The sequence below is a fragment of the Saccoglossus kowalevskii genome, chromosome 9, assembly GCF_978046115.1.
Source record: "Saccoglossus kowalevskii chromosome 9, keSacKowa6.1, whole genome shotgun sequence".
NCBI classification, from domain to species: domain Eukaryota; kingdom Metazoa; phylum Hemichordata; class Enteropneusta; family Harrimaniidae; genus Saccoglossus; species Saccoglossus kowalevskii.
Window position 1 is genome coordinate 15362551 of NC_140649.1, and position 26435 is coordinate 15388985.

Consider the following 26435-nt stretch of genomic DNA (forward strand, 5'->3'; position numbering starts at 1 on the left):
ACAGGTATTCCCACACCGGGAATTGAACCCGGGCCTTGGCGGTGAAAGCGCCAAATCCTAACCACTAGACCATATGGGACGTTGTCGTATGAAGGCGTTTCCTATTTATCGGGAAAACACAAGTAAGGCATATAATAGGATACTTGTGACATGAACAGCACGTCGTGTATTATATATTCTCTTGTAATAAGGCAACAAATACGAGAGGCCAATTTATATCTTTTAATTAAATTGTCTATGAGCATTTTATACAAGCTGCGATGTTCAACTGTCCAGGAATCTAAAACAGGTGTTCCCGCACCTGGAATTGAACCCGGGCCTTGGCGGTGAAAGCGCCAAATCCTAACCACTAGACATATGGGACGTTGTCGTATGAAGGCGTTTCCTATTTATCGGGAAAACACAAGTAAGGCATATAATAGGATACTTGTGACATGAACTGCACGTCGTGTATTATATATTCTCTTGTAATAAGGCAACAAATACGAGAGGCCAATTTATATCTTTTAATTAAATTGTCTTTGAGAATTTTATTCAAGCTGCGATGTTCAACTGACCAGGAATCTAAAACAGGTATTCCCACACCGGGAATTGAACCCGGGCCTTGGCGGTGAAAGCGCCAAATCCTAACCACTAGACCATATGGGACGTTGTCGTATGAAGGCGTTTCCTATTTATCGGGAAAACACAAGTAAGGCATATAATAGGATACTTGAGACATGAACTGCACGTCGTGTATTATATATTCTCTTGTAATAAGGCAACAAATACGAGAGGCCAATTTATATCTTTTATTTAAATTGTCTTTGAGAATTTTGTACAAGCTGCGATGTTCAATTGACCAGGAATCTAAAACGGGTGTTCTCACACCAGGAATTGAACCCGAGCCTTGGCGGTGAAAGCGACAAATCCTAACCACTAAACCATATGGGACGTTGACATTTGAAGGCGTTTCCTATTTATCGGGAAAATACAAGTATGGCATACAATAGGATACTTGTGACATGAACTGCACGTCGTGTATTATATATTCTCTTGTAATAAGGCAACAAATACGAGAGGCCAATTTATATCTTTTAATTAAATTGTCTATGAGCATTTTATACAAGCTGCGATGTTCAACTGTCCAGGAATCTAAAACAGGTGTTCCCACACCTGGAATTGAACCCGGGCCTTGGCGGTGAAAGTGCCAAATCCTAACCACAAGACATATGGGACGTTGCCGTATGAAGGCGTTTCCTATTTATCGGGAAAACACAAGTAAGGCATATAATAGGATACTTGTGACATGAACTGCACGTCGTGTATTATATATTCTCTTGTAATAAGGCAACAAATACGAGAGGCCAATTTATATCTTTTAATTAAATTGTCTATGAGCATTTTATACAAGCTGCGATGTTCAACTGTCCAGGAATCTAAAACAGGTGTTCCCGCACCTGGAATTGAACCCGGCCTTGGCGGTGAAAGCGCCAAATCCTAACCACTAGACATATGGGACGTTGTCGTATGAAGGCGTTTCCTATTTATCGGGAAAACACAAGTAAGGCATATAATAGGATACTTGTGACATGAACTGCACGTCGTGTATTATATATTCTCTTGTAATAAGGGAACAAATACGAGAGGCCAATTTATATCTTTTAATTAAATTGTCTTTGAGAATTTTATTCAAGCTGCGATGTTCAACTGACCAGGAATCTAAAACAGGTATTCCCACACCGGGATTGAACCCGGGCCTTGGCGGTGAAAGCGCCAAATCCTAACCACTAGACGATATGGGACGTTGTCGTATGAAGGCGTTTCCTATTTATCGGGAAAACACAAGTAAGGCATATAATAGGATACTTGTGACATGAACTGCACGTCGTGTATTATATATTCTCTTGTAATAAGGCAACAAATACGAGAGGCCAATTTATATCTTTTATTTAAATTGTCTTTGAGAATTTTGTACAAGCTGCGATGTTCAATTGACCAGGAATCTAAAACGGGTGTTCTCACACCAGGAATTGAACCCGAGCCTTGGCGGTGAAAGCAACAAATCCTAACCACTAAACCATATGGGACGTTGACATTTGAAGGCGTTTCCTATTTATCGGGAAAATACAAGTATGGCATACAATAGGATACTTGTGACATGAACTGCACGTCGTGTATTATATATTCTCTTGTAATAAGGCAACAAATACGAGAGGCCAATTTATATCTTTTAATTAAATTGTCTATGAGCATTTTATACAAGCTGCGATGTTCAACTGTCCAGGAATCTAAACAGGTGTTCCCACACCTGGAATTGAACCCGGGCCTTGGCGGTGAAAGCGCCAAATCCTAACCACAAGACATATGGGACGTTGCCGTATGAAGGCGTTTCCTATTTATCGGGAAAACACAAGTATGGCATACAATCGGATGCTTGTGACATGAACTGCAAGTCGTGTATTATATATTCTCTTGTAATGAGGCAACAAATACGAGAGGCCAATTTATATCTTTTAATTAAATTGTCTTTGAAAATTGTATACAAGCTGCGATGTTCAACTGACCAGGAATCTAAAACAGGTATTCCCACACCGTGAATTGAACCCGGGCCTTGGCGGTGAAAGCGCCAAATCCTAACCACTAGACCATGTGGGACATTGTCGTGTGAAGGCGTTTCCTATTTATCGGGAAAACACAAGTAAGGCATATAATAGGATACTTGTGACATGAACTGCACGTCGTGTATTATATATTCTCTTGTAATAAGGCAACAAATACGAGAGGCCAATTTATATCTTTTATTTAAATTGTCTTTGAGAATTTTGTACAAGCTGCGATGTTCAATTGACCAGGAATCTAAAATAGGTATTCCCACACCGGGAATTGAACCCGGGCCTTGGCGGTGAAAGCGCCAAATACTAACCACTAGACCATATGGGACGTTGTCGAATGAAGGCGTTTCCTATTTATCGAGAAAACACAAGTAAGGCGTATAATAGGATACTTGTGACATGAACTGCACGTCGTGTATTATATATTCTCTTGTAATAAGGCAACAAATACGAGAGGCCAATTTATATCTTTTAATTAAATTGTCTATGAGCATTTTATACAAGCTGCGATGTTCAACTGTCCAGGAATCTAAAACAGGTGTTCCCACACCGGGAATTGAACCCGGGCCTTGGCGGTGAAAGCACCAAATACTAACCACTAGACCATATGGGACGTTGTCGAATGAAGGCGTTTCCTATTTATCGAGAAAACACAAGTAAGGCATATAATAGGATACTTGTGACATGAACTGCACGTCGTGTATTATATATTCTCTTGTAATAAGGCAACAAATACGAGAGGCCAATTTATATCTTTTAATTAAATTGTCTATGAGCATTTTATACAAGCTGCGATGTTCAACTGTCCAGTAATCTAAAACAGGTGTTCCCACACCTGGAATTGAACCCGGGCCTTGGCGGTGAAAGCGCCAAATCCTAACCACTAGACATATGGGACGTTGACGTATGAAGGCGTTTCCTATTTATCGGGAAAACACAAGTAAGGCATATAATAGGATACTTGCGACATGAACTGCACGTCGTGTATTATATATTCTCTTGTAATAAGGCAACAAATACGAGAGGCCAATTTATATCTTTTAATTAAATTGTCTTTGAGAATTTTATTCAAGCTGCGATGTTCAACTGACCAGGAATCTAAAACAGGTATTCCCACAGTGGGAATTGAACCCGGGCCTAGGCGGTGAAAGCGCCAAATCCTAACCACTAGACCATATGGGACGTTGTCGTATGAAGGCGTTTCCTATTTATCGGGAAAACACAAGTAAGGCATATAATAGGACACTTGTGACATGAACTGCACGTCGTGTATTATATATTCTCTTGTAATAAGGCAACAAGTACGAGAGGCCAATTTATATCTTTTATTTAAATTGTCTTTGAGAATTTTGTACAAGCTGCGATGTTCAATTGACCAGGAATCTAAAACGGGTGTTCTCACATCGGGAATTGAACCCAAGCCTTGGCGGTGAAAGCGACAAATCCTAACCACTAAACCATATGGGACGTTGACATTTGAAGGCGTTTCCTATTTAACGGGAAAACACAAGTATGGCATACAATCGGATGATTGTGACATGAAATGCAAGTCGTGTATTATATATTCTCTTGTAATAAGGCAACAAATATGAGTGGCCAATTTATATCTTTTAATTAAATTGTCTTTGAGAATTTTATACAAGCTGCGATGTGCAACTGACCAGGAATCTAAAACAGGTATTCCCACACCGGGAATTGAACCCGGGCCTTGGCGGTGAAAGCGCCAAATCCTAACCACTAGACCATATGGGACGTTGTCGTATGAAGGCGTTTCCTATTTATCGGGAAAACACAAGTATGGCATACAATCGGATGCTTGTGACATGAACTGCACGTCGTGTATTATATATTCTCTTGTAATAAGGCAACAAATACGAGAGGCCAATTTATATATTTTAATTAAATTGTCTATGAGCATTTTATACAAGCTGCGATGTTCAACTGTCCAGGAATCTAAAACAGGTGTTCCCACACCTGGAATTGAACCCGGGCCTTGGCGGTGAAAGCGCCAAATCCTAACCACTAGACATATGGGACGTTGACGTATGAAGGCGTTTCCTATTTATCGGGAAAACACAAGTAAGGCATATAATAGGATACTTGTGACATGAACTGCACGTCGTGTGTTATATATTCTCTTGTAATAAGGCAACAAATACGAGAGGCCAATTTATATCTTTTAATTAAATTGTCTTTGAGAATTTTATTCAAGCTGCGATGTTCAACTGACCAGGAATCTAAAACAGGTATTCCCACACCGGAAATTGAACCCGGGCCTTGGCGGTGAAAGCGCCAAATCCTAACCACTAGACCATATGGGACGTTGTCGTATGAAGGCGTTTCCTATTTATCGGGAAAACACAAGTAAGGCATATAATAGGATACTTGTGACATGAACTGCACGTCGTGTATTATATATTCTCTTGTAATAAGGCAACAAATACGAGAGGCCAATTTATATCTTTTAATTAAATTGTCTTTGAGAATTTTATTCAAGCTGCGATGTTCAACTGACCAGGAATCTAAAACAGGTATTCCCACACTGGGAATTGAACCCGGACCGTGGCGGTGAAAGCGCCAAATCCTAACCACTAGACCATATGGGACGTTGTCGTATGAAGGCGTTTCCTATTTATCGGGAAAACACAAGTAAGGCATATAATAGGATACTTGTGACATGTACTGCACGTCGTGTATTATATATTCTCTTGTAATAAGGCAACAAATACGAGAGGCCAATTTATATCTTTTATTTAAATTGTCTTTGAGAATTTTGTACAAGCTGTGATGTTCAATTGACCAGGAATCTAAAACGGGTGTTCTCACACCGGGAATTGAAACCGAGCCTTGGCGGTGAAAGCGACAAATCCTAACCACTAAACCATATGGGACGTTGACATTTGAAGGCGTTTCCTATTTATCGGGAAAACACAAGTATGGCATACAATAGGATACTTGTGACATGAACTGCACGTCGTGTATTATATATTCTCTTGTAATAAGGCAACAAATACGAGAGGCCAATATATATATTTTAATTAAATTGTCTATGAGCATTGTATACAAGCTGCGATGTTCAACTGACCAGGAATCTAAAACAGGTGTTCCCACACCGGGAATTGAACCCGGACCTTGGCGGTGAAATCGCCAAATCCTAACCACTAGACCATATGGGACGTTGTCGTATGAAGGCGTTTCCTATTTATCGGGAAAACACAAGTACGGCATACAATCGGATGCTTGTGACATGAACTGCACAAAATCCTAACCACTAGACCATATGGGACGTTGACATTTGAAAGCGTTGCCTATTTATCGGGAAAACACAAGTAAGGCATATAATAGGATACTTGTGACATGAACTGCACGTCGTGTATTATATATTCTCTTGTATGAAAGCAACAAATACGAGAGGCCAATTTATATCTTTTAATTAAATTGTCTATGAGCATTTTATACAAGCTGCGATGTTCAACTGTCCAGGAATCTAAAACAGGTATTCCCACACCGGGAATTGAACCCGGGCCTTGGCGGTGAAAGCGCCAAATCCTAACCACTAGACCATATGGGACGTTGTCGTATGAAGGCGTTTCCTATTTATCGGGAAAACACAAGTATGGCATACAATAGGATACTTGTGACATGAACTGCACGTCGTGTATTATATATTCTCTTGTAATAAGGCAACAAATGCGAGAGGCCAATTTATATCTTTTAATTAAATTGTCTATGAGCATTTTATACAAGCTGCGATGTTCAACTGTCCAGGAATCTAAAACAGGTGTTCCCACACCTGGAATTGAACCCGGGCCTTGGCGGTGAAAGCGCCAAATCATAACCACAAGACGTATGGGACGTTGTCGTGTGAAGGCGTTTCCTATTTATCGGGAAAACACAAGTATGGCATACAATCGGATGCTTGTGACATGAACTGCACAAAATCCTAACCACTAGACCATATGGGACGTTGACATTTGAAAGCGTTGCCTATTTATCGGGAAAACACGAGTATGGCATACAATCGGATGCTTGTGACATGAACTGCACGTCGTGTATTATATATTCTCTTGAAATAAGGCAACAAATACGACAGGCCAATTTATATATTTTAATTAAATTGCCTATGAGCATTTTATACAAGCTGCGATGTTCAACTGACCAGAGTACTAAAACGGGTGTTCTCACATCGGGAATTGAACCCAGGCCTTGGCGGTGAAAGCGCCAAATCCTAACCACTAGACCATATGGGACGTTGACGTATGAAGGCGTTTCCTATTTGTCGGGAAGACACTAGTATGGCATACAATCGGATGCTTGTGACATGAACTGCAAGTCGTGTATTATATATTCTCTTGTAATGAGGCAACAAATACGAGAGGCCAATTTATATCTTTTAATTAAATTGTCTTTGAGAATTTTATACAAGCTGCGATATTCAACTGACCAGGAATCTAAAACAGGTATTCCCACACAGGGAATTGAACCCGGGCCTTGGCGGTGAAAGCGCCAAATCCTAACCACTAGACCATATGGGACGTTGTCGAATGAAGGCGTTTCCTATTTATCGGGAAAACACAAGTAAGGCATATAGTAGGATACTTGTGACATGAACTGCACGTCGTGTATTATATATTCTCTTGTAATAAGGCAACAAATACGAGAGGCCAATTTATATCTTTTAATTAAATTGTCTATGAGCATTTTATACAAGCTGCGATGTTCAACTGTCCAGGAATCTAAAACAGGTGTTCCCACACCTGGAATTGAACCCGGGCCTTGGCGGTGAAAGCGCCAAATCCTAACCACTAGACATATGGGACGTTGACGTATGAAGGCGTTTCCTATTTATCGGGAAAACACAAGTAAGGCATATAATAGGATACTTGTGACATGAACTGCACGTCGTGTATTATATATTCTCTTGTAATAAGGCAACAAATACGAGAGGCCAATTTATATCTTTTAATTAAATTGTCTTTGAGAATTTTATTCAAGCTGCGATGTTCAACTGACCAGGAATCTAAAACAGGTATTCCCACACCGGGAATTGAACCCGGGCCTTGGCGGTGAAAGCGCCAAATCCTAACCACTAGACCATATGGGACGTTGTCGTATGAAGGCGTTTCCTATTTATCGGGAAAACACAAGTAAGGCATATAATAGGATACTTGTGACATGAACTGCACGTCGTGTATTATATATTCTCTTGTAATAAGGCAACAAATACGAGAGGCCAATTTATATATTTTATTTAAATTGTCTTTGAGAATTTTGTACATGCTGCGATGTTCAATTGACCAGGAATCTAAAACGGGTGTTCTCACACCGGGAATTGAACCCGAGCCTTGGCGGTGAAAGCGACAAATCCTAACCACTAAACCATATGGGACGTTGACATTTGAAGGCGTTTCCTATTTATCGGGAAAACACAAGTATGGCATACAATCGGATGCTTGTGACATGAAATGCAAGTCGTGTATTATATATTCTCTTGTAATAAGGCAACAAATATGAGTGGCCAATTTATATCTTTTAATTAAATTGTCTTTGAGAATTTTATACAAGCTGCGATGTGCAACTGACCAGGAATCTAAAACAGGTATTCCCACACCGGGAATTGAACCCGGGCCTTGGCGGTGAAAGCGCCAAATCCTAACCACTAGACCATATGGGACATTGTCGTATGAAGGCGTTTCATATTTATCGGAAAAACACAAGTAAGGCATATAATAGAATACTTGTGACATGAACTGCACGTCGTGTATTATATATTCTCTTGTAATAAGGCAACAAATACGAGAGGCCAATTTATATCTTTTAATTAAATTGTCTATGAGCATTTTATACAAGCTGCGATGTTCAACTGTCCAGGAATCTAAAACAGGTGTTCCCACACCTGGAATTGAACCCGGGCCTTGGCGGTGAAAGCGCCAAATCCTAACCACTAGACATATGGGACGTTGACGTATGAAGGCGTTTCCTATTTATCGGGAAAACACAAGTAAGGCATATAATAGGATACTTGTGACATGAACTGCACGTCGTGTATTATATATTTTCTTGTAATAAGGCAACAAATACGAGAGGCCAATTTATATCTTTTAATTAAATTGTCTTTGAGAATTTTATTCAAGCTGCGATGTTCAACTGACCAGGAATCTAAAACAGGTATTCCCACACCGGGAATTGAACCCGGGCCTTGGCGGTGAAAGCGCCAAATCCTAACCACTAGACCGTATGGGACGTTGTCGTATGAAGGCGTTTCCTATTTATCGGGAAAACACAAGTAAGGCATATAATAGGATACTTGTGACATGAACTGCACGTCGTGTATTATATATTCTCTTGTAATAAGGCAACAAATACGACAGGCCAATTTATATCTTTTATTTAAATTGTCTTTGAGAATTTTGTACAAGCTGCGATCTTCAATTGACCAGGAATCTAAAACGGGTGTTCTCACACCGGGAATTGAACCCGAGCCTTGGCGGTGAAAGCGACAAATCCTAACCACTAAACCATATGGGACGTTGACATTTGAAGGCGTTTCCTATTTATCGGGAAAACACAAGTATGGCATACAATCGGATGCTTGTGACATGAAATGCAAGTCGTGTATTATATATTCTCTTGTAATAAGGCAACAAATACGAGTGGCCAATTTATATCTTTTAATTAAATTGTCTTTGAGAATTTTATACAAGCTGCGATGTGCAACTGACCAGGAATCTAAAACAGGTATTCCCACACCGGGAATTGAACCCGGGCCTTGGCGGTGAAAGCGCCAAATCCTAACCACTAGACATATGGGACGTTGACGTATGAAGGCGTTTCCTATTTATCGGGAAAACACAAGTAAGGCATATAATAGGATACTTGTGACATGAACTGCACGTCGTGTATTATATATTTTCTTGTAATAAGGCAACAAATACGAGAGGCCAATTTATATCTTTTAATTAAATTGTCTTTGAGAATTTTATTCAAGCTGCGATGTTCAACTGACCAGGAATCTAAAACATGTATTCCCACACCGGGAATTGAACCCGGGCCTTGGCGGTGAAAGCGCCAAATCCTAACCACTAGACCATATGGGACGTTGTCGTATGAAGGCGTTTCCTATTTATCGGGAAAACACAAGTAAGGCATATAATAGGATACTTGTGACATGAACTGCACGTCGTGTATTATATATTCTCTTGTAATAAGGCAACAAATACGAGTGGCCAATTTATATCTTTTAATTAAATTGTCTTTGAGAATTTTATACAAGCTGCGATGTTCAACTGTCCAGGAATCTAAAACAGGTGTTCCCACACCTGGAATTGAACCCGGGCCTTGGCGGTGAAAGCGCCAAATCCTAACCACTAGACATATGGGACGTTGACGTATGAAGGCGTTTCCTATTTATCGGGAAAACACAAGTAAGGCATATAATAGGATACTTGTGACATGAACTGCACGTCGTGTATTATATATTCTCTTGTAATAAGGCAACAAATACGAGAGGCCAATTTATATCTTTTAATTAAATTGTCTTTGAGAATTTTATTCAAGCTGCGATGTTCAACTGACCAGGAATCTAAAACAGGTATTCCCACACCGGGAATTGAACCCGGGCCTTGGCGGTGAAAGCGCCAAATCCTAACCACTAGACCATATGGGACGTTGTCGTATGAAGGCGTTTCCTATTTATCGGGAAAACACAAGTAAGGCATATAATAGGATACTTGTGACATGAACTGCACGTCGTGTATTATATATTCTCTTGTAATAAGGCAACAAATACGAGAGGCCAATTTATATATTTTATTTAAATTGTCTTTGAGAATTTTGTACATGCTGCGATGTTCAATTGACCAGGAATCTAAAACGGGTGTTCTCACACCGGGAATTGAACCCGAGCCTTGGCGGTGAAAGCGACAAATCCTAACCACTAAACCATATGGGACGTTGACATTTGAAGGCGTTTCCTATTTATCGGGAAAACACAAGTATGGCATACAATCGGATGCTTGTGACATGAAATGCAAGTCGTGTATTATATATTCTCTTGTAATAAGGCAACAAATATGAGTGGCCAATTTATATCTTTTAATTAAATTGTCTTTGAGAATTTTATACAAGCTGCGATGTGCAACTGACCAGGAATCTAAAACAGGTATTCCCACACCGGGAATTGAACCCGGGCCTTGGCGGTGAAAGCGCCAAATCCTAACCACTAGACCATATGGGACATTGTCGTATGAAGGCGTTTCCTATTTATCGGCAAAACACAAGTAAGGCATATAATAGAATACTTGTGACATGAACTGCACGTCGTGTATTATATATTCTCTTGTAATAAGGCAACAAATACGAGAGGCCAATTTATATCTTTTAATTAAATTGTCTATGAGCATTTTATACAAGCTGCGATGTTCAACTGTCCAGGAATCTAAAACAGGTGTTCCCACACCTGGAATTGAACCCGGGCCTTGGCGGTGAAAGCGCCAAATCCTAACCACTAGACATATGGGACGTTGACGTATGAAGGCGTTTCCTATTTATCGGGAAAACACAAGTAAGGCATATAATAGGATACTTGTGACATGAACTGCACGTCGTGTATTATATATTTTCTTGTAATAAGGCAACAAATACGAGAGGCCAATTTATATCTTTTAATTAAATTGTCTTTGAGAATTTTATTCAAGCTGCGATGTTCAACTGACCAGGAATCTAAAACAGGTATTCCCACACCGGGAATTGAACCCGGGCCTTGGCGGTGAAAGCGCCAAATCCTAACCACTAGACCGTATGGGACGTTGTCGTATGAAGGCGTTTCCTATTTATCGGGAAAACACAAGTAAGGCATATAATAGGATACTTGTGACATGAACTGCACGTCGTGTATTATATATTCTCTTGTAATAAGGCAACAAATACGACAGGCCAATTTATATCTTTTATTTAAATTGTCTTTGAGAATTTTGTACAAGCTGCGATCTTCAATTGACCAGGAATCTAAAACGGGTGTTCTCACACCGGGAATTGAACCCGAGCCTTGGCGGTGAAAGCGACAAATCCTAACCACTAAACCATATGGGACGTTGACATTTGAAGGCGTTTCCTATTTATCGGGAAAACACAAGTATGGCATACAATCGGATGCTTGTGACATGAAATGCAAGTCGTGTATTATATATTCTCTTGTAATAAGGCAACAAATACGAGTGGCCAATTTATATCTTTTAATTAAATTGTCTTTGAGAATTTTATACAAGCTGCGATGTGCAACTGACCAGGAATCTAAAACAGGTATTCCCACACCGGGAATTGAACCCGGGCCTTGGCGGTGAAAGCGCCAAATCCTAACCACTAGACATATGGGACGTTGACGTATGAAGGCGTTTCCTATTTATCGGGAAAACACAAGTAAGGCATATAATAGGATACTTGTGACATGAACTGCACGTCGTGTATTATATATTTTCTTGTAATAAGGCAACAAATACGAGAGGCCAATTTATATCTTTTAATTAAATTGTCTTTGAGAATTTTATTCAAGCTGCGATGTTCAACTGACCAGGAATCTAAAACATGTATTCCCACACCGGGAATTGAACCCGGGCCTTGGCGGTGAAAGCGCCAAATCCTAACCACTAGACCATATGGGACGTTGTCGTATGAAGGCGTTTCCTATTTATCGGGAAAACACAAGTAAGGCATATAATAGGATACTTGTGACATGAACTGCACGTCGTGTATTATATATTCTCTTGTAATAAGGCAACAAATACGAGTGGCCAATTTATATCTTTTAATTAAATTGTCTTTGAGAATTTTATACAAGCTGCGATGTGCAACTGACCAGGAATCTAAAACAGGTATTCCAACACCGGGAATTGAACCCGGGCCTTGGCGGTGAAAGCGCCAAATCCTAACCACTAGACCATATGGAACGTTGTCGTATGAAGGCGTTTCCTATTTATCGGGAAAACACAAGTAAGGCATATAATAAGATACTTGTGACATGAACTGCACGTCGTGTATTATATATTCTCTTGTAATAAGGCAACAAATACGAGAGGCCAATTTATATCTTTTAATTAAATTGTCTATGAGCATTTTATACAAGCTGCGATGTTCAACTGTCCAGGAATCTAAAACAGGTGTTCCCACACCTGGAATTGAACCCGGGCCTTGGCGGTGAAAGCGCCAAATCCTAACCACAAGACATATGGGACGTTGTCGTATGAAGGCGTTTCCTATTTATCGGGAAGACACAAGTATGGCATACAATCGGATGCTTGTGACATGAACTGCACGTCGTGTATTATATATTCTCTTGTAATAAGGCAACAAATACGAGAGGGCAATTTATATATTTTTATTAAATTGTCTATGAGCATTTTATACTAGCTGCGATGTACACCTGACCAGGAATCTAAAACAGGTGTTCCCACACCGGGAATTTAACCCGGGCCTTGGCGGTGAAGGCGCCAAATCCTAACCACTAGACCATATGGGACGTTGTCGTATGAAGGCGTTTCCTATTTATCGGGAAAACACAAGTACGGCATACAATCGGATGCTTGTGACATGAACTGCACAAAATCCTAACCACTAGACCATATGGGACGTTGACATTTGAAAGCGTTTCCTATTTATCGGGAAAACACGAGTATGGCATACAATCGGATGCTTGTGACATGAACTGCACGTCGTGTATTATATATTCTCATGTAATAAGGCAACAAATACGAGAGGCCAATTTATATCTTTTATTTAAATTGTCTTTGAGAATTTTGTACAAGCTGCGATGTTCAATTGACCAGGAATCTAAAACGAGTGTTCTCACACCGGGAATTGAACCCGAGCCTTGGCGGTGAAAGCGACAAATCCTAACCACTAAACCATATGGGACGTTGACATTTGAAGGCGTTTCCTATTTATCGGGAAAACACAAGTATGGCATACAATCGGATGCTTGTGACATGAAATGCAAGTCGTGTATTATATATTCTCTTGTAATAAGGCAACAAATACGAGTGGCCAATTTATATCTTTTAATTAAATTGTCTTTGAGAATTTTATACAAGCTGCGATGTGCAACTGACCAGGAATCTAAAACAGGTATTCCCACACCGGGAATTGAACCCGGGCCTTGGCGGTGAAAGCGCCAAATCCTAACCACTAGACATATGGGACGTTGACGTATGAAGGCGTTTCCTATTTATCGGGAAAACACAAGTAAGGCATATAATAGGATACTTGTGACATGAACTGCACGTCGTGTATTATATATTTTCTTGTAATAAGGCAACAAATACGAGAGGCCAATTTTTATCTTTTAATTAAATTGTCTTTGAGAATTTTATTCAAGCTGCGATGTTCAACTGACCAGGAATCTAAAACAGGTATTCCCACACCGGGAATTGAACCCGGGCCTTGGCGGTGAAAGCGCCAAATCCTAACCACTAGACCGTATGGGACGTTGTCGTATGAAGGCGTTTCCTATTTATCGGGAAAACACAAGTAAGGCATATAATAGGATACTTGTGACATGAACTGCACGTCGTGTATTATATATTCTCTTGTAATAAGGCAACAAATACGACAGGCCAATTTATATCTTTTATTTAAATTGTCTTTGAGAATTTTGTACAAGCTGCGATGTTCAATTGACCAGGAATCTAAAACGAGTGTTCTCACACCGGGAATTGAACCCGAGCCTTGGCGGTGAAAGCGACAAATCCTAACCACTAAACCATATGGGACGTTGACATTTGAAGGCGTTTCCTATTTATCGGGATAACACAAGTATGGCATACAATCGGATGCTTGTGACATGAAATGCAAGTCGTGTATTATATATTCTCTTGTAATAAGGCAACAAATACGAGTGGCCAATTTATATCTTTTAATTAAATTGTCTTTGAGAATTTTATACAAGCTGCGATGTGCAACTGACCAGGAATCTAAAACAGGTATTCCCACACCGGGAATTGAACCCGGGCCTTGGCGGTGAAAGCGCCAAATCCTAACCACTAGACATATGGGACGTTGTCGTATGAAGGCGTTTCCTATTTATCGGGAAAACACAAGTACGGCATACAATCGGATGCTTGTGACATGAACTGCACAAAATCCTAACCACTAGACCATATGGGACGTTGACATTTGAAAGCGTTTCCTATTTATCGGGAAAACACGAGTATGGCATACAATCGGATGCTTGTGACATGAACTGCACGTCGTGTATTATATATTCTCATGTAATAAGGCAACAAATACGAGAGGCCAATTTATATCTTTTATTTAAATTGTCTTTGAGAATTTTGTACAAGCTGCGATGTTCAATTGACCAGGAATCTAAAACGGGTGTTCTCACACCGGGAATTGAACCCGAGCCTTGGCGGTGAAAGCGACAAATCCTAACCACTAAACCATATGGGACGTTGACATTTGAAGGCGTTTCCTATTTATCGGGAAAACACAAGTATGGCATACAATCGGATGCTTGTGACATGAAATGCAAGTCGTGTATTATATATTCTCTTGTAATAAGGCAACAAATACGAGTGGCCAATTTATATCTTTTAATTAAATTGTCTTTGAGAATTTTATACAAGCTGCGATGTGCAACTGACCAGGAATCTAAAACAGGTATTCCCACACCGGGAATTGAACCCGGGCCTTGGCGGTGAAAGCGCCAAATCCTAACCACTAGACCGAATGGGACGTTGTCGTATGAAGGCGTTTCCTATTTATCGGGAAAACACAAGTAAGGCATATAATAGGATACTTGTGACATGAACTGCACGTCGTGTATTATATATTCTCTTGTAATAAGGCAACAAATACGACAGGCCAATTTATATCTTTTATTTAAATTGTCTTTGAGAATTTTGTACAAGCTGCGATGTTCAATTGACCAGGAATCTAAAACGAGTGTTCTCACACCGGGAATTGAACCCGAGCCTTGGCGGTGAAAGCGACAAATCCTAACCACTAAACCATATGGGACGTTAAAATTTGAAGGCGTTTCCTATTTATCGGGATAACACAAGTAAGGCATATAATAGGATACTTGTGACATGAACTGCACGTCGTGTATTATATATTCTCTTGTAATAAGGCAACAAATACGAGTGGCCAATTTATATCTTTTAATTAAATTGTCTATGAGCATTTGATACAAGCTGCGATGTTCAACTGACCAGGAATTTAAAACATGTATTCCCACACCGGGAATTGAACCCGGGCCTTGGCGGTGAAAGCGCCAAATCCTAACCACTAGACCATATGGGACGTTGTCGTATGAAGGCATTTCCTATTTATCGGGAAAACACAAGTAAGGCATATAATAGGATACTTGTGACATGAACTGCACGTCGTGTATTATATATTCTCTTGTAATAAGGCAACAAATACGAGTGGCCAATTTATATCTTTTAATTAAATTGTCTTTGAGAATTTTATACAAGCTGCGATGTGCAACTGACCAGGAATCTAAAACAGGTATTCCAACACCGGGAATTGAACCCGGGCCTTGGCGGTGAAAGCGCCAAATCCTAACCACTAGACCATATGGAACGTTGTCGTATGAAGGCGTTTCCTATTTATCGGGAAAACACAAGTAAGGCATATAATAAGATACTTGTGACATGAACTGCACGTCGTGTATTATATATTCTCTTGTAATAAGGCAACAAATACGAGAGGCCAATTTATATCTTTTAATTAAATTGTCTATGAGCATTTTATACAAGCTGCGATGTTCAACTGTCCAGGAATCTAAAACAGGTGTTCCCACACCTGGAATTGAACCCGGGCCTTGGCGGTGAAAGCGCCAAATCCTAACCACAAGACATATGGGACGTTGTCGTATGAAGGCGTTTCCTATTTATCGGGAAAACACAAGTACGGCATACAATCGGATGCTTGTGACATGAACTGCACAAAATCCTAACCACTAGACCATATGGGACGTTGACATTTGAAAGCGTTTCCTATTTATCGGGAAGACACAAGTAAGGCATACAATCGGATGCTTGTGACATGAACTGCACGTCGTGTATTATATATTCTCTTGAAATAAGGCAACAAATACGACAGGCCAATTTATATATTTTAATTAAATTGTCTATGAGCATTTTATACAAGCTGCGATGTTCAACTGACCAGAGTTCTAAAACGGGTGTTCTCACACCGTGAATTGAACCCAGGCCTTGGCGGTGAAAGCGTCAAATCCTAACCACTGGACCATATGGGACGTTGACGTATGAAGGCGTTTCCTATTTATCGGGGAGACACAAGTATGGCATACAATCGGATGCTTGTGACATGAACTGCAAGTCGTGTATTATATATTCTCTTGTAAAAAGGCAACAAATACGAGAGGCCAATTTATATCTTTTAATTAAATTGTCTATGAGCATTTTATACAAGCTGCGATGTTCACCTGACCAGGAATCTAAAACAGGTGTTCCCACACCGGGAATTGAACCCGGGCCTTGGCGGTGAAAGCGCCAAATCGCAACCACTAGACCATATGGGACGTTGTCGTATGAAGGCGTTTCCTATTTATCGGGAAAACACAAGTACGGCATACAATCGGATGCTTGTGACATGAACTGCACAAAATCCTAACCACTAGACCATATGGGACGTTGACATTTGAAAGCGTTGCCTATTTATCGGGAAAACACGAGTATGGCATACAATCGGATGCTTGTGACATGAACTGCACAAAATCCTAACCACTAGACCATATGGGACGTTGACATTTGAAAGCGTTTCCTATTTATCGGGAAAACACGAGTATGGCATACAATCGGATGCTTGTGACATGAACTGCACGTCGTGTATTATATATTCTCTTGTAATAAGGCAACAAATACGACAGGCCAATTTATATCATTTAATTAAATTGTCTTTGAGAATTTTGTACAAGCTGCGATGTTCAACTGACCAGGAATCTAAAACAGGTGTTCCCACACCGGGAATTGAACCCGGGCCTTGGCGGTGAAAGCGCCAAATCCTATCCACAAGACATATGGGACGTTGTCGTATGAAGGCGTTTCCTAATAATCGGGAAAACACAAGTATGGCATACAATCGGATGCTTGTGACATGAACTGCACGTCGTGTATTATATATTCTCTTGTAATAAGGCAACAAATACGAGAGGCCAATTTATATCTTTTAATTAAACTGTCTTTGAGAATTTTGTACAAGCTGCGATGTTCAACTGACCAGGAATCTAAAACAGGTGTTCCCACACCGGGAATTGCACCCGAGCCTTGGCGGTGAAAGCGCCAAATCCTAACCACTTGACCATATGGGACGATGACATTTGACGGCGTTTCCTATTTATCGGGAAAACACAAGTATGGCATGCAATTGGATACTTGTGACATAAACTGCACGTCGTGTATTATATATTCTCTTGTAATAAGGCAACAAAGACGAGAGGCCAATTTATATATTTAAATTAAATTGTCTATGAGCATTTTATACAAGCTGCGATGTTCAACTGACCTGGAATCTAAAACAGGTGTTCCCACGCCGGGAATTAAAGCCGGGCCTTGGCGGTGAAAGCGCCAAATCCTAACCACTAGACCATATGGGACGTTGACGTATGAAGGCGTTTCCTATTTATCGGGGAGACACAAGTATGGCATACAATCGGATGCTTGTGACATGAACTGCAAGTCGTGTATTATATATTCTCTTGTAAAAAGGCAACAAATACGAGAGGCCAATTTATATCTTTTAATTAAATTGTCTATGAACATTTTATACACGCTGCGATGTTCACCTGACCAGGAATCTAAAACAGGTGTTCCCACACCGGGAATTGAACCCGGGCCTTGGCGGTGAAAGCGCCAAATCGCAACCACTAGACCATATGGGACGTTGTCGTATGAAGGCGTTTCCTATTTATCGGGAAAACACAAGTACGGCATACAATCGGATGCTTGTGACATGAACTGCACAAAATCCTAACCACTAGACCATATGGGACGTTGACATTTGAAAGCGTTGCCTATTTATCGGGAAAACACGAGTATGGCATACAATCGGATGCTTGTGACATGAACTGCACAAAATCCTAACCGCTAAACCATATGGGACGTTGACATTTGAAAGCGTTTCCTATTTATCGGGAAAACACGAGTATGGCATACAATCGGATGCTTGTGACATGAACTGCACGTCGTGTATTATATATTTTCTTGTAATAAGGCAACAAATACGACAGGCCAATTTATATCATTAAATTAAATTGTCTTTTAGCATTTTATACAAGCTGCGATGTTCAACTGACCAGGAAGCTAAAACAGGTGTTCTCACACCGGGAATTGAACCCTGACCTTGGCGGTGAAAGCGCCAAATGCTAACCACTAGACCATATGGGACGTTGACGTTTGAAGGCGTTTCCTATTTATCGGGAAAACACAAGTATGGCATACAATCGGATGCTTGTGACATGAACTGCACGTCGTGTATTATATATTCTCTTGTAATAAGGCAACAAATACGAGAGGGCAATTTATATATTTTTATTAAATTGTCTATGAGCATTTTATACAAGCTGCGATGTACACCTGACCAGGAATCTAAAACAGGTGTTCCCACACCGGGAATTGAACCCGGGCCTTGGCGGTGAAAGCGCCAAATCCTAACCACTAGACCATATGGGACGTTGTGGTATGAAGGCGTTTCCTATTTATCGGGAAAACACAAGTACGGCATACAATCGGATGCTTGTGACATGAACTGCACAAAATCCTAACCACTAGACCATATGGGACGTTGACATTTGAAAGCGTTTCCTATTTATCGGGAAAACACGAGTATGGCATACAATCGGATGCTTGTGACATGAACTGCACGTCGTGTATTATATATTCTCTTGTAATAAGGCAACAAATACGAGAGGCCAATTTATATCTTTTAATTAAATTGTCTTTGAGAATTGTATACAAGCTGCGATGTTCAACTGACCAGGAATCTAAAACAGGAATTCCCACACCAGGAATTGAACCCGGGCCTTGGCGGTGAAAGCGCCAAATCCAAACCACTAGACCATATGGGACGTTGTCGTATGAAGGCGTTTCCTATTTATCGGGAAAATACAAGTAAGGCATATGATAGGATACTTATTCCTATTTATCGGGAAAACATAAGTATGGCATACAATCGGATGCTTGTGACATGAACTGCACGTCGTGTATTATATATTCTCTTGAAATAAGGCAACAAATACGACAGGCCAATTTATCTATTTTAATTAAAATGTCTATGAGCATTTTATACAAGCTGCGATGTTCAACTGACCAGAGTTCTAAAACGGGTGTTCTCACACCGGGAATTGAACCCAGGCCTTGGCGGTGAAAGCGCCAAATCCTAACCACTAGACCATATGGGACGTTGACGTATGAAGGCGTTTCTTATTTATCGGGAAGACACAAGTATGGCATACAATCGGATGCTTGTGACATGAACTGCAAGTCGTGTATTATATATTCTCTTGTAATAAGGCAACAAATACGAGAGGCCAATTTATATCTTTTAATTAAATTGTCTATGAGCATTTTATACAAGCTGCGATGTTCACCTGAACAGGAATCTAAAACATGTGTTCCCACACCGGGAATTGAACCCGGGCCTTGGCGGTGAAAGCGCCAAATCCCAACCACTAGACCATATGGGACGTTGTCGTATGAAGGCGTTTCCTATTTATCGGGAAAACACGAGTATGGCATACAATCGGATGTTTGTGACATGAACTGCACGTCGTGTATTATATATTCTCTTGAAATAAGGCAACAAATACGACAGGCCAATTTATATATTTTAATTAAATTGTCTTTGAGAATTGTATACAAGCTGCGATGTTCAACTGACCAGGAATCTAAAACAGGTATTCCCACACCGGGAATTGAACACGGACCTTGGCGGTGAAAGCGCCAAATCCTAACCACTAGACCATGTGGGACGTTGTCGTATGAAGGCGTTTCCTATTTATCGGGAAAACACAAGTAAGGCATATAATAGGATACATGTGACATGAACTGCACGTCGTGTATTATATATTCTCTTGTAATAAGGCAACAAATACGAGAGGCCAATTTATATCTTTTATTTAAATTGTCTTTGAGAATTTTGTACAAGCTGCGATGTTCAATTGACCAGGAATCTAAAACGAGTGTTCCCGCACCGGGAATTGAACCCGAGCCTTGACGGTGAAAGCGACAAATCCTAACCACTAAACCATATGGGACGTTGACATTTGAAGGCGTTTCCTATTTATCGGGAGAACACAAGTATGGCATACAATCGGATGCTTGTGACATGAAATGCAAGTTGAGTATTATATATTCTCTTGTAATAAGGCAACAAATACGAGAGGCCAATTTATATCTTTTAATTAAATTGTCTTTGAGAATTTTGTACAAGCTGCGATGTTCAACTGACCAGGAATCTAAAACAGGTGTTCCCACACCGGGAATTGAACCCGGGCCTTGGCGGTGAAAGCGGTGAAAGCGCCAAATCCTAACCACAAGACATATGGGACGTTGTCGTATGAAGGCGTTTCCTATTTATCGGGAAAACACAATTATGGTATACAATCGGATGCTTGTGACATGAACTGCACGTCGTGTATTATATATTCTCTTGTAATAAGGCAACAAATACGAGAGGGCAATTTATATATTTTTATTAAATTGTCTATGAGCATTTTATACAAGCTGCGATGTACACCTGACCAGGAATCTAAAACAGGGGTTCCCACACCGGGAATTGAACCCGGGCCTTGGCGGTGAAAGCGCCAAATCCTAACCACTAGACCATATGGGACGTTGTCGTATGAAGGCGTTTCCTATTTATCGGGAAAACACAAGTAAGGCATATGATAGGATACTTATTCCTATTTATCGGGAAAACATAAGTATGGCATACAATCGGATGCTTGTGACATGAACTGCACGTCGTGTATTATATATTCTTTTGAAATAAGGCAACAAATACGACAGGAAAATTTATTTATTTTAATTAAAATGTCTATGAGCATTTTATACAAGCTGCGATGTTCAACTTACCAGAGTTCTAAAACGGGTGTTCTCACACCGGGAATTGAACCCAGGCCTTGGCGGTGAAAGCGCCAAATCCTAACCACTAGACCATATGGGACGTTGACGTTTGAAGGCGTTTCCTATTTATCGGGAAGACACAAGTATGGCATACAATCGGATGCTTGTGACATGAACTGCAAGTCGTGTATTATATATTCTCTTGTAATAAGGCAACAAATACGAGAGGCCAATTTATATCTTTTAATTAAATTGTCTATGAGCATTTTATACAAGCTGCGATGTTCACCTGACCAGGAATCTAAAACAGGTGTTCCCACACCAGGAATTGAACCCAGGCCTTGGCGGTGAAAGCCCCAAATCCCAACCACTAGACCATATGGGACGTTGACGTATGAAGGCGTTTCCTATTTATTGGGAAGACACAAGTATGGCATACAATCGGATGCTTGTGACATGAACTGCAAGTCGTGTATTATATATTCTCTTGTAATGAGGCAACAAATACGAGAGGCCAATTTATATCTTTTAATTAAATTGTCTTTGAGAATTGTATACAAGCTGCGATGTTCAACTGACCAGGAATCTAAAACAGGTATTCCCACACCGGGAATTGAACCCGGACCTTGGCGGTGAAAGCGCCAAATCCTAACCACTAGACCATGTGGGACGTTGTCGTATGAAGGCGTTTCCTATTTATCGGGAAAACACAAGTAAGGCATATAATAGGATACTTGTGACATGAACTGCACGTCGTGTATTATATATTCTCTTGTAATAAGGCAACAAATACGAGAGGCCAATTTATATCTTTTATTTAAATTGTCTTTGAGAATTTTGTACAAGCTGCGATGTTCAATTGACCAGGAATCTAAAACGGGTGTTCCCGCACCGGGAATTGAACCCGAGCCTTGACGGTGAAAGCGACAAATCCTAACCACTAAACCATATGGGACGTTGACATTTAAAGGCGTTTCCTATTTATCGGGAGAACACAAGTATGGCATACAATCGGATGCTTGTGACATGAAATGCAAGTTGTGTATTATATATTCTCTTGTAATAAGGCAACAAATACGAGAGGCCAATTTATATCTTTTAATTAAATTGTCTTTGAGAATTTTATACAAGCTGCGATATTCAACTGACCAGGAATCTAAAACAGGTATTCTAAACACCGGGAATTGAACCCGGGCCTTGGCGGTGAAAGCGCCAAATCCTAACAACTAGACCATATGGGACGTTGACGTTTGAAGGCGTTTCCTATTTATCGGGAAGACACAAGTATGGCATACAATCGGATGCTTGTGACATGAACTGCAAGTCGTGTATTATATATTCTCTTGTAATAAGGCAACAAATACGAGAGGCCAATTTATATCTTTTAATTAAATTGTCTATGAGCATTTTATACAAGCTGCGATGTTCACCTGACCAGGAATCTAAAACAGGTGTTCCCACACCGGGAATTGAACCCGGGCCTTGGCGGTGAAAGCGCCAAATCCCAACCACTAGACCATATGGGACGTTGTCGTATGACGGCGTTTCCTATTTATCGGGAAAACACAAGTACGGCATACAATCGGATGCTTGTGACATGAACTGCACAAAATCCTAACCACTAGACCATATGGGACGTTGACATTTGAAAGCGTTGCCTATTTATCGGGAAAACACGAGTATGGCATACAATCGGATGTTTGTGACATGAACTGCACGTCGTGTATTATATATTCTCTTGAAATAAGGCAACAAATACGAGAGGGCAATTTATATATTTTTATTAAATTGTCTATGAGCATTTTATACAAGCTGCGATGTACACCTGACCAGGAATCTAAAACAGGTGTTCCCACACCGGGAATTGAACCCGGGCCTTGGCGGTGAAAGCGCCAAATCCTAACCACTAGACCATATGGGACGTTGTCGTATGAAGGCGTTTCCTATTTATCGGGAAAACACAAGTACGGCATACAATCGGATGCTTGTGACATGAACTGCACAAAATCCTAACCACTAGACTATATGGGACGTTGTCGTATGAAGGCGTTTCCTATTTATCGGGAAAACCCAAGTAAGGCATATGATAGGATACTTATTCCTATTTATCGGGAAAACATAAGTATGGCATTCAATCGGATGCTTGTGACATGAACTGCACGTCGTGTATTATATATTCTCTTGAAATAAGGCAACAAATACGACAGGCCAATTTATCTATTTTAATTAAAATGTCTATGAGCATTTTATACAAGCTGCGATGTTCAACTTACCAGAGTTCTAAAACGGGTGTTCTCACACCGGGAATTGAACCCAGGCCTTGGCGGTGAAAGCGACAAATCCTAACCACTAAACCATATGGGACGTTGACATTTGAAGGCGTTTCCTATTTATCGGGAGAACACAAGTATGGCATACAATCGGATGCTTGTGACATGAAATGCAAGTTGTGTATTATATATTCTCTTGTAATAAGGCAACAAATACGAGAGGCCAATTTATATCTTTTAATTAAATTGTCTTTGAGAATTTTATACAAGCTGCGATATTCAACTGACCAGGAATCTAAAACAGGTATTCTAAACACCGGGAATTGAACCCGGGCCTTGGCGGTGAAAGCGCCAAATCCTAACCACTAGACCATATGGGACGAATGAAGGCGTTTCCTATTTATCGGGAAAACACAAGTAAGGCATATAATAGGATACTTGTGACATGAACTGCACGTCGTGTATTATATATTCTCTTGTAATAAGGCAACAAATACGAGAGGGCAATTTATATATTTTTATTAAATTGTCTATGAGCATTTTATACAAGCTGCGATGTACACCTGACCAGGAATCTAAAACAGGTGTTCCCACACCGGGAATTGAACCCGGGCCTTGGCGGTGAAAGCGCCAAATCCTAACCACTAGACCATATGGGACGTTGTCGTATGAGGGCGTTTCCTATTTATCGGGAAAACACAAGTACGGCATACAATCGGATGCTTGTGACATGAACTGCACAAAATCCTAACCACTAGACCATATGGGACGTTGTCGTATGAAGGCGTTTCCTATTTATCGGGAAAACACAAGTAAGGCATATGATAGGATACTTATTCCTATTTATCGGGAAAACATAAGTATGGCATTCAATCGGATGCTTGTGACATGAACTGCACGTCGTGTATTATATATTCTCTTGAAATAAGGCAACAAATACGACAGGCCAATTTATCTATTTTAATTAAAATGTCTATGAGCATTTTATACAAGCTGCGATGTTCAACTTACCAGAGTTCTAAAACGGGTGTTCTCACACCGGGAATTGAACCCAGGCCTTGGCGGTGAAAGCGCCAAATCCTAACCACTAGACCATATGGGACGTTGACGTTTGAAGGCGTTTCCTATTTATCGGGAAGACACAAGTATGGCATACAATCGGATGCTTGTGACATGAACTGCAAGTCGTGTATTATATATTCTCTTGTAATAAGGCAACAAATACGAGAGGCCAATTTATATCTTTTAATTAAATTGTCTATGAGCATTTTATACAAGCTGCGATGTTCACCTGTCCAGGAATCTAAAACAGGTGTTCCCACACCTGGAATTGAACCCGGGCCTTGGCGGTGAAAGCGCCAAATCCCAACCACTAGACCATATGGGACGTTGTCGTATGAAGGCGTTTCCTATTTATCGGGAAAACACAAGTACGGCATACAATCGGATGCTTGTGACATGAACTGCACAAAATCCTAACCACTATACCATATGGGACGTTGACATTTGAAAGCGTTGCCTATTTATCGGGAAAACACGAGTATGGCATACAATCTGATGTTTGTGACATGAACTGCACGTCGTGTATTATATATTCTCTTGAAATAACGCAACAAATACGACAGGCCAATTTATATATTTTAATTAAATTGCCTATGAGCATTTTATACAAGCTGCGATGTTCAACTGACCAGAGTTCTAAAACGGGTGTTCTCACACCGGGAATTGAACCCAGGCCTTGGCGGTGAAAGCCCCAAATCCTAACCACTAGACCATATGGGACGTTGACGTATGAAGGCGTTTCCTATTTATTGGGAAGACACAAGTATGGCATACAATCGGATGCTTGTGACATGAACTGCAAGTCGTGTATTATATATTCTCTTGTAATGAGGTAACAAATACGAGAGGCCAAATTATATCTTTTAATTAAATTGTCTTTGAGAATTGTATACAAGCTGCGATGTTCAACTGACCAGGAATCTAAAACAGGTATTCCCACACCGGGAATTGAACCCGGACCTTGGCGGTGAAAGCGCCAAATCCTAACCACTAGACCATGTGGGACGTTGTCGTATGAAGGCGTTTCCTATTTATCGGGAAAACACAAGAAAGGCATATAATAGGATACTTGTGACATGAACTGCACGTCGTGTATTATATATTCTCTTGTAATAAGGCAACAAATACGAGAGGCCAATTTATATCTTTTATTTAAATTGTCTTTGAGAATTTTGTACAAGCTGCGATGTTCAATTGACCAGGAATCTAAAACGGGTGTTCCCGCACCGGGAATTGAACCCGAGCCTTGACGGTGAAAGCGACAAATCCTAACCACTAAACCATATGGGACGTTGACATTTGAAGGCGTTTCCTATTTATCGGGAGAACACAAGTATGGCATACAATCGGATGCTTGTGACATGAAATGCAAGTTGTGTATTATATATTCTCTTGTAATAAGGCAACAAATACGAGAGGCC

The 26435-nt window shown here is 40.4% G+C and overlaps 18 non-coding genes across 18 annotated transcripts; all 18 read right to left on the bottom strand.

Annotated features, from left to right (window-relative positions):
* Positions 1-7: 7 nt before the first annotated feature.
* Positions 8-79, bottom strand: TRNAE-UUC (transfer RNA glutamic acid (anticodon UUC)). The gene has a single exon. It is a non-coding gene; the product is annotated as a tRNA-Glu (tRNA).
* Positions 80-576: 497 nt separating this feature from the next.
* TRNAE-UUC (transfer RNA glutamic acid (anticodon UUC)) lies at positions 577-648 on the bottom strand. The gene has a single exon. It is a non-coding gene; the product is annotated as a tRNA-Glu (tRNA).
* A 1917-nt stretch (positions 649-2565) lies between these two features.
* Positions 2566-2637, bottom strand: TRNAE-UUC (transfer RNA glutamic acid (anticodon UUC)). The gene has a single exon. It is a non-coding gene; the product is annotated as a tRNA-Glu (tRNA).
* Positions 2638-4274: 1637 nt separating this feature from the next.
* Positions 4275-4346, bottom strand: TRNAE-UUC (transfer RNA glutamic acid (anticodon UUC)). The gene has a single exon. It is a non-coding gene; the product is annotated as a tRNA-Glu (tRNA).
* A 1747-nt stretch (positions 4347-6093) lies between these two features.
* Positions 6094-6165, bottom strand: TRNAE-UUC (transfer RNA glutamic acid (anticodon UUC)). The gene has a single exon. It is a non-coding gene; the product is annotated as a tRNA-Glu (tRNA).
* Positions 6166-7626: 1461 nt separating this feature from the next.
* TRNAE-UUC (transfer RNA glutamic acid (anticodon UUC)) lies at positions 7627-7698 on the bottom strand. Its single transcript has one exon. It is a non-coding gene; the product is annotated as a tRNA-Glu (tRNA).
* A 498-nt stretch (positions 7699-8196) lies between these two features.
* TRNAE-UUC (transfer RNA glutamic acid (anticodon UUC)) lies at positions 8197-8268 on the bottom strand. Its single transcript has one exon. It is a non-coding gene; the product is annotated as a tRNA-Glu (tRNA).
* A 1351-nt stretch (positions 8269-9619) lies between these two features.
* Positions 9620-9691, bottom strand: TRNAE-UUC (transfer RNA glutamic acid (anticodon UUC)). The gene has a single exon. It is a non-coding gene; the product is annotated as a tRNA-Glu (tRNA).
* Positions 9692-10188: 497 nt separating this feature from the next.
* TRNAE-UUC (transfer RNA glutamic acid (anticodon UUC)) lies at positions 10189-10260 on the bottom strand. The gene has a single exon. It is a non-coding gene; the product is annotated as a tRNA-Glu (tRNA).
* Positions 10261-10758: 498 nt separating this feature from the next.
* On the bottom strand, positions 10759-10830 carry TRNAE-UUC (transfer RNA glutamic acid (anticodon UUC)). Its single transcript has one exon. It is a non-coding gene; the product is annotated as a tRNA-Glu (tRNA).
* Positions 10831-12181: 1351 nt separating this feature from the next.
* TRNAE-UUC (transfer RNA glutamic acid (anticodon UUC)) lies at positions 12182-12253 on the bottom strand. Its single transcript has one exon. It is a non-coding gene; the product is annotated as a tRNA-Glu (tRNA).
* Positions 12254-15818: 3565 nt separating this feature from the next.
* On the bottom strand, positions 15819-15890 carry TRNAE-UUC (transfer RNA glutamic acid (anticodon UUC)). Its single transcript has one exon. It is a non-coding gene; the product is annotated as a tRNA-Glu (tRNA).
* Positions 15891-19216: 3326 nt separating this feature from the next.
* TRNAE-UUC (transfer RNA glutamic acid (anticodon UUC)) lies at positions 19217-19288 on the bottom strand. Its single transcript has one exon. It is a non-coding gene; the product is annotated as a tRNA-Glu (tRNA).
* Positions 19289-21377: 2089 nt separating this feature from the next.
* Positions 21378-21449, bottom strand: TRNAE-UUC (transfer RNA glutamic acid (anticodon UUC)). The gene has a single exon. It is a non-coding gene; the product is annotated as a tRNA-Glu (tRNA).
* Positions 21450-22280: 831 nt separating this feature from the next.
* TRNAE-UUC (transfer RNA glutamic acid (anticodon UUC)) lies at positions 22281-22352 on the bottom strand. Its single transcript has one exon. It is a non-coding gene; the product is annotated as a tRNA-Glu (tRNA).
* Positions 22353-23531: 1179 nt separating this feature from the next.
* Positions 23532-23603, bottom strand: TRNAE-UUC (transfer RNA glutamic acid (anticodon UUC)). Its single transcript has one exon. It is a non-coding gene; the product is annotated as a tRNA-Glu (tRNA).
* Positions 23604-24539: 936 nt separating this feature from the next.
* TRNAE-UUC (transfer RNA glutamic acid (anticodon UUC)) lies at positions 24540-24611 on the bottom strand. The gene has a single exon. It is a non-coding gene; the product is annotated as a tRNA-Glu (tRNA).
* A 1336-nt stretch (positions 24612-25947) lies between these two features.
* Positions 25948-26019, bottom strand: TRNAE-UUC (transfer RNA glutamic acid (anticodon UUC)). The gene has a single exon. It is a non-coding gene; the product is annotated as a tRNA-Glu (tRNA).
* Between the last annotated feature and the right edge of the window lie 416 nt (positions 26020-26435).